Source organism: Lithobates pipiens, unplaced genomic scaffold, assembly GCF_037356315.1.
Source record: "Lithobates pipiens isolate NorthernLeopardFrog02 unplaced genomic scaffold, aLitPip1_a1.2 Scaffold_22, whole genome shotgun sequence".
NCBI classification, from domain to species: Eukaryota; Metazoa; Chordata; class Amphibia; order Anura; family Ranidae; genus Lithobates; species Lithobates pipiens.
In genome coordinates, this window is record NW_027507784.1 from 170,405,589 (window position 1) to 170,422,294 (window position 16,706).

General features: G+C 43.1%; 1 protein-coding gene across 3 annotated transcripts in view; it reads left to right on the forward strand.

The window, feature by feature from the left end:
* Positions 1-16,706, forward strand: part of HYCC2 (hyccin PI4KA lipid kinase complex subunit 2) — a 216,346-nt gene that overhangs the window by 74,805 nt on the left and 124,835 nt on the right. For all 3 annotated transcript variants that reach the window (XM_077448633.1, XM_077448631.1, XM_077448632.1), the window contains one exon: positions 4,341-4,440. The gene's annotated coding sequence lies outside the window, so the exon portion shown is untranslated. The remainder of the gene's footprint in view (positions 1-4,340; positions 4,441-16,706) is intronic.

Below are 16,706 nucleotides of genomic sequence, written 5' to 3' on the forward strand. Positions count from 1 at the left end.
GGGGGACTTGCACATGATGGGGTCCTCTGGGGTAAAGTGGGGGGCTCTGATGTGAAGTTAATTCAAATCCTTTAAGAAGGCAGGGATATGCAAACTTCTGCACATGTAGTTTACATTCCAGACTAAAATGTTTAATGAAATTTCAGTCATTACGTTTACTCTTTTTTTTATATAGGATATCGGACACTGGGCACTCCAGTTTTATCCAATCATATGTTATTGAAACAAATTTCTGGTAACAAAGGAACACATTTTGTTGAGGATTAAGGGCTATCATGGGAAGAATAGCACTGGCATTCTTAAAGCACAACTAAAAGGTCTTATCCTTTGCAGCCATCTTGGCCTCGTTTGATCTAAAGTTGCCACGGTATTGCACATGTGATCAGTTATGAAAGCAACCATTTGATGGCTTGACCGTTTGGGTGAGAGAATAAGCAACTATGAAATGCAATACAAATGCATTACAACACATGGCATCACTTCCGAATTTTTATGCGGTTATACGAGAATTTTTGTGACTTTAGTAAACTCCTCAGATTGGATCTGAAATTATCGTGCAAAAAAACAAACAAAAAACGCATGATCATTCGTCCGATAATCTCATTGGGGGTTGTTTACTAAAGGAAAATCCACTTTGCACTGCAAGTGCACTTGGAAGTAAAGTCGCTGTAGATCCGAGGGGGAAATGCAAGGAATATAAAAAAAAAAAAAAAAAAAACATCCTTTTAGCTTGCACATGATTGGATGATGAAATTAGCAGAGCTTCCACGCATTTCAGATCTACCCCTTAGATTTAGAGCGAATGCACTTCCAAGTGCACTTGCAGTGCAAAGTGGATTTGCCTTTTGTAAATAGCCCCCATTGTGTGTACTGGGCATTAATGATGGAACCACTGAAATTAAAATTGCATTATCACAGTAGAGTTGCTTTATTGCTGCCTGAGGTGATACTAAAGTCAATCATTAGTGTGGAAGCAGTAAATACGAAACATATCTCCTAGTTTGTGAAGTGACTCAGTAGATTGGTGTAAAGAAAAATATGCTGCTGGCAGAGGTGGCAGAATCGCATGGGTCTAAAAAAACAAAAATAATGGTTAAAACGTGTCTCTGTTCCCTTAGTTGTCCCCATTTTGCTTATAGAGCATTATCTTCACTATAACCAGCTAGTGAGTGGCTTTATCGCCACTCGCAGCTTTAGTAGGCAACAGCTTTATTTGCACTGTATTCAGATAGTTAACAACATTATAAAGTATTTCCTACAGAGAAACATCCTGAGGGCTACACTCCAGAATAACAATCCTCCTAGACCTGGATTCATAGCTCTGGGTATCCCGCTGCATGACCTGGTTACCATCCAGTAAAAACCCTCCCCACTTGTAACTAGGAAGCCACACTCCGAGGCTGATGATTAAATACCTCTGTCTACCATCTACACCTGTAGTATTTGGCGGGTGGGCATTATTAGATTTGGGATCAGGGTGTACTGAGGTATTCTGTGGGGGGACTAAGATGGAGAAGTTTCTGGGGCAGGAAATATTTTGTGGAGTGTTTGTAGTCGGATGTGGTAGTGTTTTGTAGTGCGACATGCGATTTCTCATATTGTGATGTTCTCTATTTTATACATTAACATTCGTATGGTTGTTTGGTTCTTTATGGTTGGTTGATCAATTTATTTACATACCTATGCGGATGCATAATAAAGTACATATGTTTCCATATTTTTTTTTTTTCTACTTTAAAGAAGAACTCCAGCTTTTCCTCCCAAAAACAGATACATTGTGCATGTAAATCCATCACAACCCCACTGTATGTGTGTAACTTGGCTCCTTTAGCTGTATCCAGCAGGTTTCTGTGTCTGATGTCACTCCTCCTGGCTAAATTTCTAAGTTCTCTGACTTTGTTTCCTTCCTTTGCCAGTCCTGATACTACATGTCTTCTGATTCTTTGAGCCTCTAGTTTCAGTGTGGGCTATGGGAGTCACTTGTACCAGTTCCGGGAGTTGATGTGGTTGAGTCCTAGGGTTACTGTGGGTGTTTCTGGGCCTTTGTTTGTGTGGTAAATGGTGTAAATGTGTCATACCTCTTCCTATCTCATTCCTGTCTTGCAGCATGCCAAAGAATAATGGCTTACTGCAAGACTACTATAGGAGGTGCGATAAACTCTACCAGAACAGGGGCTTTTGGAGGGGACTAGGGTCTAGCCTTCTGCCCACTGATTTTGGCCCATGGAGGAGACTATGTCTGCTTCTCCTGGTCAGAGCATGGAAAAGATCTGAGTTCGGCTTCTGATCCCATGGAAAGAGCAGATCATTCTCTCTCTAATAATGGACAATAACGTAATGACTGCTGAGAGGGAGGCTTGGATTATTTCTCTGAATAAAGACAATAAAGCTTCCCATCTGGGGTGGATGGATAGGTATAATACTAATCTCTTGTATGCATTAATGGTCAGAGGGAATATGGTGGCCCTCCTACAGACTGGGTTGGTGAAGCTCCTCCATTTGGGAAAGAATAAATATTTATCAACAATCTCCTTCAGGAAATCTATGAAGATAAATAAATAAATTCTACTTTTTCAGACTGCTGGTCCATTGTATGAGTTTTGTCTTATGTTGACTTATCTAGTGAACAGATTATACAAGTGAAAGCTGGTTAATGAAATTTGGACAGCCCTTCTTTCTGGGGGACACTGACCTGAGTCACCAAGGCTTGTCTAGGTGTCTACTTGTTAATTAGCTCACTATTTAATTAAGATCGCTGTTAAGGCTAGTACACACTGCTAGTTTTATTTTTTAGTTCAACCCAGCGGGCTGAAGGAAAAAAAAACTGCACGTCGGAGCTGCTGTACTAACAAGCCTGTTAGTAAAGCAATCTTCCCTTCTGTTCTATTGTGTTCTGACAGGGGGCCCCTGTCAGCCCCCCACCAGAACACTCCCATCAGTGCTCTCATCCGTTGGCTAAGTGCCCTGATCGGGAGCTGGTTGGCAGATCTTTTCTGGCCATACCCCTTCATTGGGAGCCAGACCGGCTGCAGTGCACACCGGCCGATGCAGCCTGATGTTCGTAGTGTGTACAGGGCTGGTAGAGTTCAATAAACAGTCATTCCTTTGATTTTACTGCAACATTTTGTCTGTGTACGATGCTTGGCTGGTATTAGCCAATTATTATGAAGGCATTTCCTTCATATTATTATTATTATTATTATTATTATTATTATAATACAAGATTTATATAGCCCCAACAGTTTATGCAGCGCTCTGCGATAAAAAAACGGGGACAGTACAATTACAATACAGTTCCTTGCAGAAGGAATAGGAGGGCCCTGCTCGTGGAGCTTACAATTTAAGGGTGGCTTAGGTGGTACAAAAGGTGATGGCTGCAGGGGGGATCATCTAAAGGAGGTGACTCAAGTACAGTTCTTAGATGGAGGTGGGGTAGGCTTCCCTGAATAAATGCGTTTTGATGGATTGCCTAAAGATTGACAGGTTAGGAGCTGACCAGACATACTGGGGCAGGGAGTTCCAGAGGTTGGGAGAGGCTCTAGAGAAGTCCTGTAGGTGAGCATGGGAAGAGGTAACAAGCTAGAGAGCAGGAGGTCCTGGGAGGAGCGGAGAGGATGATTTGGGTGATATCTGCGTATGAGATTGGTGATGTAGCTGGGGTCAATGTTGTGGTTATTAGAATTTTATACGGTGGGGTAGGGGAAGCCAGCGGAGAGATTGGCAGAGAGGAGCAGCAGTCATGGATTGGTTAGTAAGGTGTATTGGTCTGGCAGCAGCGTTCATGATAGACTGAAGGGGGGATAGCCTGTGTAAAGGCTGGCCATTGAGGAGAGAGTTGCAGTAGTCAAGGCGGGAAATAATCAAGCAGTTTTCAATATGTTTTTTTGTGGTGTCGTTAAGAAGGGGCAAATTCTGGATATGTTGCGGAGGTTAAGGCTCGAGATTTCATATGTAAATTAATCACTTCACAGAGATCAGGGCTGTGGGAGGACAGGATCTGAGGGATGGGATTCTCCCTGTTCACACTGGTCAGCATATTTAATTTGGCATGATTGATTTCTAATTGTGATTGATTCCATCCTGCTCAACAGTAGCATGCCTAGCTTTTAGACCAGGCTGTTACATTTTGGCTTTACTTTCACGAGACAATGGGCACCAGGACAAAATGGCAGTGATTCTCACCAACATGGACACATACAGCCATAAAAACCTAAAAGGCAGTTCTAACATTTCAAAAAATTATCCAAAAGTGGAAAAACGTTTTGGGTGTACATTTTAAATGATAGCTTCGGAACCATGTAAAGTTAGAGATGTAATGATTTCTTAACTTGTTTTTACAGAGATCCAAGGATCCCATAGAAAGACACCAAATGCATTCCAGGCATGAAGCCCACCACCTGCCACTGCTCTCTCTCCAAAACTGATTTCCTTGCAATTCAGGTAAGACTGAACCATACATACTGAATGTCTTCGAGTAGGTTTTCTGTATTTTTGTAATGCAATAATTATGCACAATGTAAATAAATTAAAACCTGAAAAATGGGGTCTCTGTGGTCATCTCATACACCGAGGATACAATCTACAAAATACATGTTGAGAATAGGAAGACCATCGTTGATGATGGCGACAACAGTTGCTTTTTAATGGAGACTAACTTGTAAAGTAGGGTGCAGTCATATCACTGTCTAAAAGAGTTGTCTTTGTGGTCCATATGAACAAATTGGCATCTTGAATATATTTTCCAATGTGCTTTGACAATAATGTATGCAAGCTGATTACCTTACGGATGGGGCGGATCTCTCCGCTGATACCCGCTGTGCAGGTGGATGACAGGACACAGCCTGCTTTCCTCTATGGTTGGTCAGATGTAAACGGACTGCCTGTCAGTTTACATCTGACTGTCATCCGATCCACCTGAGGAATAGATCCCCTAATCTGTCTGGTTTTTAGAGGATAGGATGGGATTTCAGCGGTTGCAAACATTTTACATCAGCTGTTCCATAGAGGGCAATAAATAGTCTGATCGGTCTGCCCAAAAAAAACGACAGGTGGACTAGATTGGGCCGCTCGTGTGAAAGAGCCCTTAATGACAATATCTCCCCTGAGGAAACCTTTATCTCTGATTTTATGCTTTCTTATGATAACAGCACTTTTCTAATTGTGGTGTGCCTAAAGTCTTGGACAACCATCTTTGACCTTTGGATAACAATAAATGAGAGAAGTCTACATCCTTAGTATCCTATTTCATTCCAGGAGTATGTTCCAAGAAGATCTGTTTTAGCATTGGCTCTCTAAACCTTGGACTTGTCCCGGGTGACAGCAAGCTTCTATATATATTTAGGATTGCATTTCTGAGGCAGACAAAGGGTATTGGCTGAAAACCAAGTACACTGTGTGTTCTAGATTGCTTGAGCTCCTTGTGTAAGAAAGATAATACTTTTCTTAAGAAACAACCATTTAGCAAAGATTTCAGAACGTTTGACTTCGATTTGGCTATAAATTCAAAAATATTCAGATGAGATACATACAGACTGAGTCTAGGGCAAGTCCTATAATTGTGGGCCCCATTATAACAATACAGATAGTTTCTCATCCAGACAGGAGTACAAATTGTACAGTAATTTTCCATGGAGATATGAAAGTAAATATTTGAATATTATTTACATATATGTACACTGGATTTGTAATCTTTCAGATGGCTGTAGAAAATTATTTTGTGCCACATGTGTATCCTTTAGTTGCACGTTTCAGACCTAATGCCGCGTACATATGGTCGGACTTTCCAATGGCAAATGCGATCGGAGCTTGTCGGAAATTCCGACCGTGTGTAGGCTCCATCGGAATTTCCGTTGCACAAAATTTGAGATCTTGTTCTCAAATTTTCCGACAACAAAATCCGTTTGCATAAATTCTGACCGTGTGTAGACAATTCCGAAGCACAAAGTGCCATGCATGCTCCGAATCAAGCAGAAGAGCAGCACTGGCTATTGAACTTAATTTTTCTTGCCTTGTGGTATGTTGTACGTCACTGCGTTCTTTACGTTCGGAATTTCCGACCAATTTTGTGTGACTGTGTGTATGCAAGACAAGTTTGAGCCAACATCTGTTGGGAAAAATCCCATGGATTTTGTTGTTGGAATGTGCGATCACGTGTACGTGGCATTAGAATTGCTTAGCCGTGCATCATACATATATACCACAAATATTGCTTTATATTTTACTTTCTTTCTTTGAAGCCATGGATCATTGTCTAATTCCCTGCAGCTCTTTCAGACAGCAACACAAGAAACTATTTATATAGGTGAAAGGCAGGTGGAAAATAATTGATTTCAGCCTAGTTGAGAACAGATCTAATATGTAGGATATTTCCAAACCTTGGCTCTCTGTGTGTGTATTTTGAGAACTCTGATCACTTGGCAATCTTTCTTGGATTTTAAAAATGAACAAGGGTTTAATGAACTACTTTTTATTGTGTTTTATGGACTTTTAAACCAATGATGAAAACTTTGTAAAAGCAAAGTGCAGCTTGCAATGACATGGATCCTGTGACTATTAACAGGAACGTCTTGACTGATCTACGTTTTCATAAAAAAACATGCTGGGTTTCAAGGTTTGTCCTGGTGCTTTCCAAATTACACATATGTATTCTCTCATTCAGCCCACAGGGGCCTCCCAGGATTTGAATTTTAGGAGATTCAGCAAGAAACTGCCTAAATTCGAGCCATCTCTGGCAGCCTTTAGCTGGAATTGCATGCAGGCACCAAACCTATTATATATCTATTAGAGGCCTATTTTAGATCTGACTTGTGCAGGCTGAAATCTGTTCATATTGGTGGGATATTTAGATTGAATTTGTCATACTCAAGTATACAGTGGATTTTGTCAGTTAAAATGGTTCTAAAGCTAAATCATTCTTTTACCTTTTAATGCATTCCCTGCAGTAAGGTAAAAACCTTTTAGATCTTGTGCCCCCTCTAAACAATTGCCTCGCTCCTTGATCAATCCAGCACTGTGCCCAACTGCAGTCTTCCCTCTTCCCTCTTTTCTTCTGAACACAGGGACTGACAGACAGCAATGGGAGCCATTGGCTCCTGCTGCTGTCAGTCTAATTCAGTGGAGGGGCATAGCCAAGCTACACTATGTGTGGTAATAGATTCACACAGCCCAGCTCGGAACCGAGCCCGCACATCTGCCCCCAAAGTGGTTTGCTATTGTAGTGGACACATAGGGGGAGGTAGGTTGGGACACCCCAACAGAGGGGGTTTGGGGCCGCTCTGTGCAATACCATTGAACAGGGTAGGCAAATATAATATGTTATTATGTTACCTAGTGAATGATCCTAACAGTCATACTTACTGTACTATATCTATGGAGGAACATCATTATCAGGAAGTGTGTTAGGACTACAGAGCACACCGCCTCCTTTCCTGATCTTCATTGCATAGAAGCTATCCTGCCAATGATTAGGCTGTTTAAGAAAGGGGCAGGGCCACATACACATAGCGGCCCACCCAGATCCCATTCCATTGGCTGGTGTTGGATAGCTGGGTACCGCCCACCTCCGACATCCAACCTCAGTTTTGATAGCTCCTCTCTCCATACAGTTTCGCACACCATGGCGCTGCTCTGCCAACAGAGTGTGGAGAAGGGAGGAGGAACCTCTCGCCATGCCAGCGGCTGCTGCGCCGCTCTCTTCCTGCTCCATCCCCACTACCACCACTAATCACATTACCAGACAGTGCTCTGTTTTTGGAGGGCCTACGAGGCCCGCGAGGTGCCTCCACGTTCCCGACCAAGACCCCACAGCCCGCCCTGTAGCAGAGGCACCTGTCACTTACAAAAGCCCAGACGTCAGGGCACAATTTCTAGTCGCAATGGCGACCTGGTGCCTGGGATTTGTCGAGCCCAGCATTAAGGTGAAAAAACACCTGCCAGCGACCACACCCCACAGCCCCCCCTGTTTTACTTACCTGACCCCTTGAACTCGACCCACGGGGACACGCTGCCTCTCTGCCCGTGGTTCTCGGCTGTTGATAGCAGCGCAGCCATTGGCTGCCGCTGCTGTCAATCAAATCCAATGACGAGAGCACCGGGGGGGGGCCCAGAGTCCTACATTTGGCCTCTATGGATGCCGAATGCTGGACTCGGGAGCCCCCATTCTCCAAAGGCATTATCTGCTGTGGGGGTGACCCGCGAGAGACGCTGAGGGACCCCAGAAGTCGAAGATCGGGGCCACTCTGTGCAAAACGAGCTGCACAGTGGAGGCAAGTATGACATGTTTGTTATTTAAAAATAAAAAAATAAACAACCTTTAGTGTCACTTTAACCACTTAAGCCCCAGACCAATTTGCAGCCAAAGGACCAAGCCCCTATTTGCATTTCGGTACTGCGTCGCTTTAACTGACAATTGCGTGCTCATGCGACGTGGCTCCCAAACAAAATTGGCGTCCTTTTTTTCCCACAAATAGAGCTTTCTTTTGGTGGTATTTGATCACATCTGCGGTTTTTATTTTTTGTGCTATAAACAAAAATAGAACGACAATTTTGAAAAAAATGAAATGCCTTTTGCTATAATAAATATCCCTAAAAAATATATAAAAAAAATGTTTCTCCTCAGTTTAGGCCGATACGTATTCTTCTACATATTTTTGGTAAAAAAAATTGCAATTAGCGATTTATTGATTGGTTTGTGCAAAAGTTATAGCATTTACAAAATAGGGGACAGTTTTATAGCATTTTTATTAATATTTTTTTTTTTTTTACTAGTAATGGCGGCGATCAGCTTTTTTTTTTTTTTTTTTTTTTTTTTTTTTTTTTTTTTTATTGTGACTGCAACATTATGGCGGACACATCGGCCATTTTTGACACCATTGTTATTTATACAGCAATCAGTGCTATTTAAATGCCCTGATTCCTGTGTAAATGGCAGTGAGGGAGTTAACTACTAGGGTTCAGTGTAGGTGTTATGCATGATGTTATGCGTTTTCTTTTTTTATTGTAGGGGGCGTGGCCTGGCATGTGACATCACTGATCGTCTTTCTCTATAAAAGGGAACAGACGATCGGTGGCAGTCACAGTAGGAAGCACGGGGAGAGGTTTGTTTACACAGACCTCTCCTCGTTCTTCAGCTCTGTGACCAGATCATGGGACACCAGCGGTGATCGGGTCCGCTGGTCCTGCGGCCACGTTCACTGAGCTCAGGACCGGGTCGGGAGCGTGCTGCCGGTGCCGCGCTCCCGACCCACAGCTGGGCACTTAAAAGGCAACGTACAGGTACGTGCTGTGCCCAGCCGTGCCATTCTGCCGAAGTACATCGGCGTGAGGCGGTCCTTAAGTGGTTAATATACATTTGTAGTTATACAAACATAATAAAGTGCATAGTGCAAATTGATAAATCAAATGAATACATTTGTGAAAAAATTAATACAGTATTAGACAATAATATTGGTGATGAATTAAAATGGTCAAAACAATCCAAAGTCCATATAGATTCTTAGTGTTGTGATTCTTATCCGTATACCGTCACCAAGGCTAATCTTTATGAATATCACCCGATGAGTGAGTAAATTGCCTACTCACAAGAGTGACATGACCTCTCTAACTAAAAAGGTCACAACAGGTCCGCCTTCCTCGTCTCTCAATGGAAAATGGTATATTCCCCATGCGTGTGACTACAAAAACTTAGTGTCCTTTGCATATCTGGTTTCACTGAATCTGGGTTTTTAGTCGCACACATGGGGAATATGACGTTTCCTACTACGGGACGAGGGAGGCGGAGATTGGCACGCTCCGCCAATCACATCACACTCTGGAGGTATTTTAACCTAATCTGCATTGAGGAGCATCCCGGTCACATCGCTTTTGGTCATCCACTTCATCCACCAGTTTTCTATCACCACGGCAGTGGAACGCATGCCAGATACTGAGCGGAGGCTGGGCGGCTGTGGATCATACACCTTGTGTTACATGCTGTTATCCCCTGTGCCGGAAAAAGCACCTTTAAAATGTGAGCAGCCATTTGGCTTTTTGTTTTTATGTTATTAATTTTTAGGGCTGAAACAATTAATCGACAACTAATCGATAATGAAATTAATCGATTACTATTTTCATAATCGATTAATCGGCCAGTAGCATTATGGGGTTAAAAAAACTAAAATGAGCCCTTTATAGTACAAAAAAGAGCAAAACGCTACTGTAAATATTACTTTCACAATTCTACAGTAAGGCTTCATGCACACGAGACGCAGATGCAAACTCTGCTGGACACATGTTTTTAAAAGCTGAAACCGGCGTTTAGAAACGCGCGTTTTGCCGTGATTTTTACCGCGATTTAGCGGCGTTTTACCGCGTTTGCGTCTAGAAGCGTTTAGTTAAGCTAACATCATAGACCCTCCCCAGCTCAAAAAACAGTATTATTAACTATTTCAGCAATTTTGTGAGACCAGAGTGAGTAGCAGCAGCTGTGAGAGCTGCAGTGTACTTGTATTTAGCGTGTCACTTGCCACGTCACCTGCCACAAGTTGTGGATTGTCCACTTGCCACGTCACTTGCCACGTCACCTGCCACAAGGTTTGGATTGTCCACTTGCCACGTCACTTGCCACATCACCTGCCACGTCACTTGCCACGTCACCTGCCACAAGGTTTGGATTGTCCACTTGCCACGTCACTTGCCACGTCACTTGCCACAAGTTGGGGATTGTCCACTTGCCACATCACCTGCCACAAGCTGTGGATTCTCCACTTGCCAAGTCACTTGCCACATCACCTGCCACGTCACTTGCCACGAGATGTGGATTGTCCACTTTCCACGTCACCTGCCATGCCACCTGCCACAAGTTGTCGATTGTCCACTTGCCACGTCACCAGCCACATCACCTGCCACAAGTTGTGGATTGTCCACTTGCCACGTGACTTGCCACATCACCTGTCACGTCACTTGCCACATCACCTGCCACAAGTTTTGGATTGTCCACTTGCCACGTCAGCTGCCACGTCACTTGCCACAAGATGTGGATTGTCCACTTGTCACATCACCTGCCACGTCACTTGCCACGTCACCTGCCACAAGTTGTGGATTGTCCACTTGCCATGTCACTTGCCACAAGATGTGGATTGTCCACTTTCCACGTCACCTGCCATGCCACCTGCCACAAGTTGTGGATTGTCCACTTGCCACGTCACCAACCACATCACCTGCCACAAGTTGTGGATTGTCCACTTGCCACGTCACTTGCCACCTGCCATGTCACTTGCCACAAGTTGTGGATTGTCCACTTGCAATTGTTTAAAATATTTTTCTAATGGTTTTTCATGATTTGCAATCATTTTTTTAGATTTTTAATGTAAAAAAACGGTCACCTTTAAAAACGCTTATAAACGAAAACGCGGCAAAACGCGGTAGCAGCGTTTTACCGCGTTTTTACGCGTTTTGCGGCTGAAACGTGGAAACTTTTGCGTCTGAACCCATTTTTTTGCTTCTGGAAAAACGAGGTTAAACGCAACTGCATAAAAACGGCAAAAAACGAGACTGTGTGCATGGACACATAGGATAACATTGAATGAGTTTAGGAGCAGTTGAAAAAAGTGTCCAACTGCCTCTGAACACGCGTTTAACTGCATCTCGTGTGCATGAGGCCTAAAAAAATTAACCCCTTACAGTCGGATTATCTGCTTTTTTTTCTACTATAAAGGGCTCGTTTTAGTTCTTTTAACCACCTCAGTACAGTGCAGTTACACCCCCTTCCTGACCAGACCAATTTTCAGCTTTCAGCGCTCTCACACTTTGAATGACAATTACTCAGTCATCCAACACAGTATCCATATGAAACTTGCGTCCTTTTTTCCACACAAATAGAGCTTTCTTTTAGTGGTATTTAATCACTAGTGGGTTTTTTATTTTTTGTGCTATAAATAAAATAAAACGTAAATTTTGTGAAAAAAAATGCCTTTTTCTTCGTTTCTGTCATAAATTTTTGCTAATTAGTAATTTTTCTTCATAAATTTTGGCCAAAATTTATACTGCTACATATCTTTGGTAAAAATAGCCCACATTAGTATATATTATTTGGTCTTTGTGAAAGTTATAGAGTCTACAATCTATGGTGCCAATCACTGAAAATTCATCACTTCTGATCAGGCCTTCAGTACATCAGGTGTATCTCATTTCTTGAGACTCTAACTAGTCAGGAAAGTACAAATACCCCCCAAATGACCCCTTTTTACAAAGTAGACATCCCAAGGTATTAAGTAAGTAGCATGGTGAGTTTTTTTAAGTTGTCATTTTTTCCCACAATTCTTTGCAAAATGAAGATTTTTTATTTTTTTTTTATTTTTTTTTACTAAATTGTCATATTATCAGGTTATTTCTCACACACAGCATATGTATACAACAAATTACCCCCCAAAATACATTCTGCTACTCTTCCTGAGCACGGCGATACCACATGTGTGAGACTTTTACACAGCCTGGCCACATACAGAGCACCAACATCGATGTAGTACCTTCAGACGTTCTACGAGCAAAAATGACGCATCTCATTTCTCAACCACCTATTACACTTTTGAAGGCCCTGGAGTACCAGGACAATGGAATTTCCCATAAAATCACCCCATTTTGGAAAGCTAACACCCCAACGTATAATCTGTGAGGCATATTGAGTCTTTTGAATGGTTAATTTTTTTCCAGAAGTTTTTGGAATATGTGGAAAAAAATTAAAACGCATTTTTTTTTACACAAAATTGTCAATTTATAAGATATTTCTAACACATAGCATGTATATAGCAAAAATTACACCCCAAAATACATTCTGCTACTCTTCCCGAGTACGGCGATACCACGTGTGTGAGACTTTTACACAGCCTGGCCACATACAGAGCACTAACATTGATGTAGTACCTTCAGACGTTCTATGAGCAAAAATTACGCATCTCATTTCTCAACCACCTATTACACTTTTGAAGGCCCTGGAGTACCAGCACAATGGAATTTCCCATAAAATTACCCCATTTTGGAAAGCAAACACCCCAACGTATAATCTGTGAGGCATAATGAGTCTTTTGAACGGTTCATTTTTTTCCAGAAGTTTTTGGAATATGTGAAAAAAAATTAAAACGCATTTTTTTTTTACACAAAATTGTCAATTTATAAGATATTTCTAACACATAACATGTATATAGCAAAAATTACACCCCAAAATACATTCTGCTACTCCTCCCGAGTATGGCGATACCACATGTGTAGGACTTTTACACAGCCTGGCCACATAGATGGGCCAAACATTGAAGTAGTACGTTCAGGCGTTCTAGGAGCATAAATGACACATCTTATTTCATTCCTACCCATCACACTTTTGAAGGTCCTGGACCACCAGGACAGTGAAATTACCCACAAAATGACCCCATTTTGGAAAGTAAACACCCCAACGTATATTCTATGAGACATGGGCTGCAAATGGGTACTCGGGTACTCTGATGGGCTGGAGATAGGTACTCGGGTACTCAGGTGGACTGTGACAGGTACTCGGGTACTCAGATGGACTGGAACAGGTACTCGGGTACTCTGATTGCCTGGTGACAGGTACTCGGGTACTCTGATGGCCTGGTGACAGGTACTCGGGTACTCTGATGGCCTGGTGACAGGTACTCGGGTACTCTGATGGCCTGGTGACAGGTACTCGGGTACTCTGATGGCCTGGTGACAGGTACTCGGGTACTCTGATGGCCTGGTGACAGGTACTCGGGTACTCTGATGGCCTGGTGACAGGTACTCGGGTACTCTGATGGGCTGGGACAGGTACTCTGATGGGCTGGGACAGGTACTCTGATGGGCTGGGACAGGTACTCTGATGGGCTGGGACAGGTACTCTGATGGGCTGGGACAGGTACTCTGATGGGCTGGGACAGGTACTCTGATGGGCTGGGACAGGTACTCTGATGGGCTGGGACAGGTACTCTGATGGGCTGGGACAGGTACTCTGATGGGCTGGGACAGGTACTCTGATGGGCTGGGACAGGTACTCTGATGGGCTGGGACAGGTACTCTGATGGGCTGGGACAGGTACTCGGGTACTCTGATGGGCTGGGACAGGTACTCGGGTACTCTGATGGACTGGGACAGGTACTCAAATACTCTGATGGACTGGGACAGGTACTCAAATACTCTGATGGACTGTGACAGGTACTCTGATGGACTGTGATTGACAGGTACTATGAGGGGTGGTGACAGGTCCTCTTTATTGGGGGGGGGGGGGGGGGGGCAATCAGTATGTTTGGTGTACACTGTATGCGGTAACGAGATGTTACCGCAATCTCCTCCTCACACACGATCGGTGTGTGAGGAGGAGAACCCGGTAACATCCCGTTACCGCGGTTTGTTTACATTTTAGTGATCGGCTGTGAAAGGATCACAGCCGATCACGTGGGTAAACAGCCAGCCAATGGCTGTTTACCAGTGTCGGTGACGAGCAGTGTTCCCGGGGAACACGCGGCCACCGACGTGCTCGCGATCGCGCGCATGCGCCGTGCACGTAGGGGGTGTGACCATCTGTGATCGGCCGTGACTTCATCACGGCCGATCACGTGGTAAACAGCCATAACGAATGGCTGTTCACCCCCTTCAGTGGCGAGCGGTGTCTCCGTGACACGCCGCCACCGAAGAAACAGGGATGCACGCGATCGTGCGCGTGCATCCCTGTTTAAACGGGAGGCCGTCATATGACGGCCTCCCGCCACAATAGCTGCGCCGCCTGGCCGTCATTTGACGGCCGGCGGTCAGCAACTAGTTAAACCACATTATGTTACTAAACATCTTAGACCTGGTTCATATCTATGTGTTTATTGGTGCTTTTTGCAGAAATGCACTACAGTTCATTTACATGGTTTCCTATGGGACACGTTCACATCTGAAAGGGTCAGGGACTTTTAACGCAAAATGGTGCTTTATTGGTTCAATATACTTCAATGGAGAAGCTGCAGAAAAGCATGTAATGCGTTTTTGCAGCAATTTGTGTTTTTTAATCTGCCCAAAAAAAAGCAAAAATGCAAATTTCAGTAAAATCACATGCGCAAAAATCAAAACGTACAGCAAAAAGCACTGCAGAAACAGATCAAACGCAAACTGCATAGGTGTGTACCGAGCCTTATGCTGGCCAATCATAATCATCAATCATCAATTTTCAGATGAGAATATTCAGTCGAAAAATCTTTCTACATTCGCTGAATGAAAGAATTTTGTTTGAAATTTTCACTTGTTTTTAACATTCTGTTTTTAAAATGAATGTCATTTCTGAACGAAAACCACATACATTGTCTGAAAATTCCTTCGACTAAGAAGATTTCTATTATTTCCAAATTTTCCCATCACTGTGGTTGAAAATGAACGCCAATTTGACCCACTTTTTTTTTTTTTTAAAGGTTATTAATCTAATCAATAATCGGCCAACTAATCGATTATGAAAATAATCGTTAGTTGCAGCCCTATTAATTTTTATTAAACTGTATCACACTATGGACCCGTTTTTTAAATTTAACGACCTACCTGTGGTGGAGAGGAGAAGCCTATTGCAAAGATTTCCAGCTACAGCCCCATTGATTTATCAGCAAGTTCATGGATATAGCCAAACTGCCTGTTGTGACCTTTTTAGTTAAAGAGATCATGTCCATCTGGTGAGTAGGCAATTTACTCACTCATTGAGTGATATTCATAAAGATTAGCCTTGGTGACAGTATATGGATAAGAAGCACAACACTAAGAATCTATATGGACTTTGGATTGTTTTGACCATTTGAATTCATCACCAATATTGTCCAGTACTGTATTATTTCACCAATATTTTCATTTGATTTATCAATTCACGCTATGCACTTTATCTTTGTATAACCACAAATGTATATTCATAATTTGAGATATCAGCTCAGTACACAAAGTGCAAGGATACTGGATTTCTACAAGGAACCTGAAAAAAGAAAACCAATGCATCCACCACATCGAACGACTGGTAAAGGTTAATTCTACTTTTGTGGGAAAAAATAGTGCAAATAAAACAAAAGTAATATGATATATACAATTGTGACACACACAAGCCATATTGTAAAAGAATATTATTTTAAAAAACCTTTCCTGTAATTTTCTGTAAAGTGCAATATAATATGGAAATCTGGAGGCATTCTGTACTCAGATGTGTGGAACGCCACCCAGAAATGTCATTTAATTTCTCAAGTTGTCTTCCCGGACAACACCCTAAGAGATGACTGGTCCCACCTGACAGGAAACACAATCGGCAAAGAGGTGAAAAACCCCCGCCCCTCCCTGTGCTTTTGATTGTGTTTCCTCACAGCGAAACGGTTTTGTTTTGTTTGTTTGTTTTTTTCCTGAAAGACCCAAAGCCGAGGGCTGGTTGGCTCCCCCTGGGATGCCTTTGGGTCTTGTAGGGCTTTCCCTTCTTAGGGGGGTCTCCCCATCTTCCTCAGGGGGGCAGCAGGGGTTGGAATAGCCCCCCTGAGAGCTGAAAGACCCTGGGCACAGTTGGGTAAAGAGAACTTCAGGGACCTTTTTCCTGCTTCCCTTACCCCCTTACCTGGCATAGTGTCTTTTCAGCAGGGGGAACGGGCAGTCGGATCTCCCACAGGGCACACCTAGCCCCCAACTCATGGGTCACGCGATGCAGCTGGCAGGGATGAGGAAATAGCGCTGGTGTGGTGCTCAAG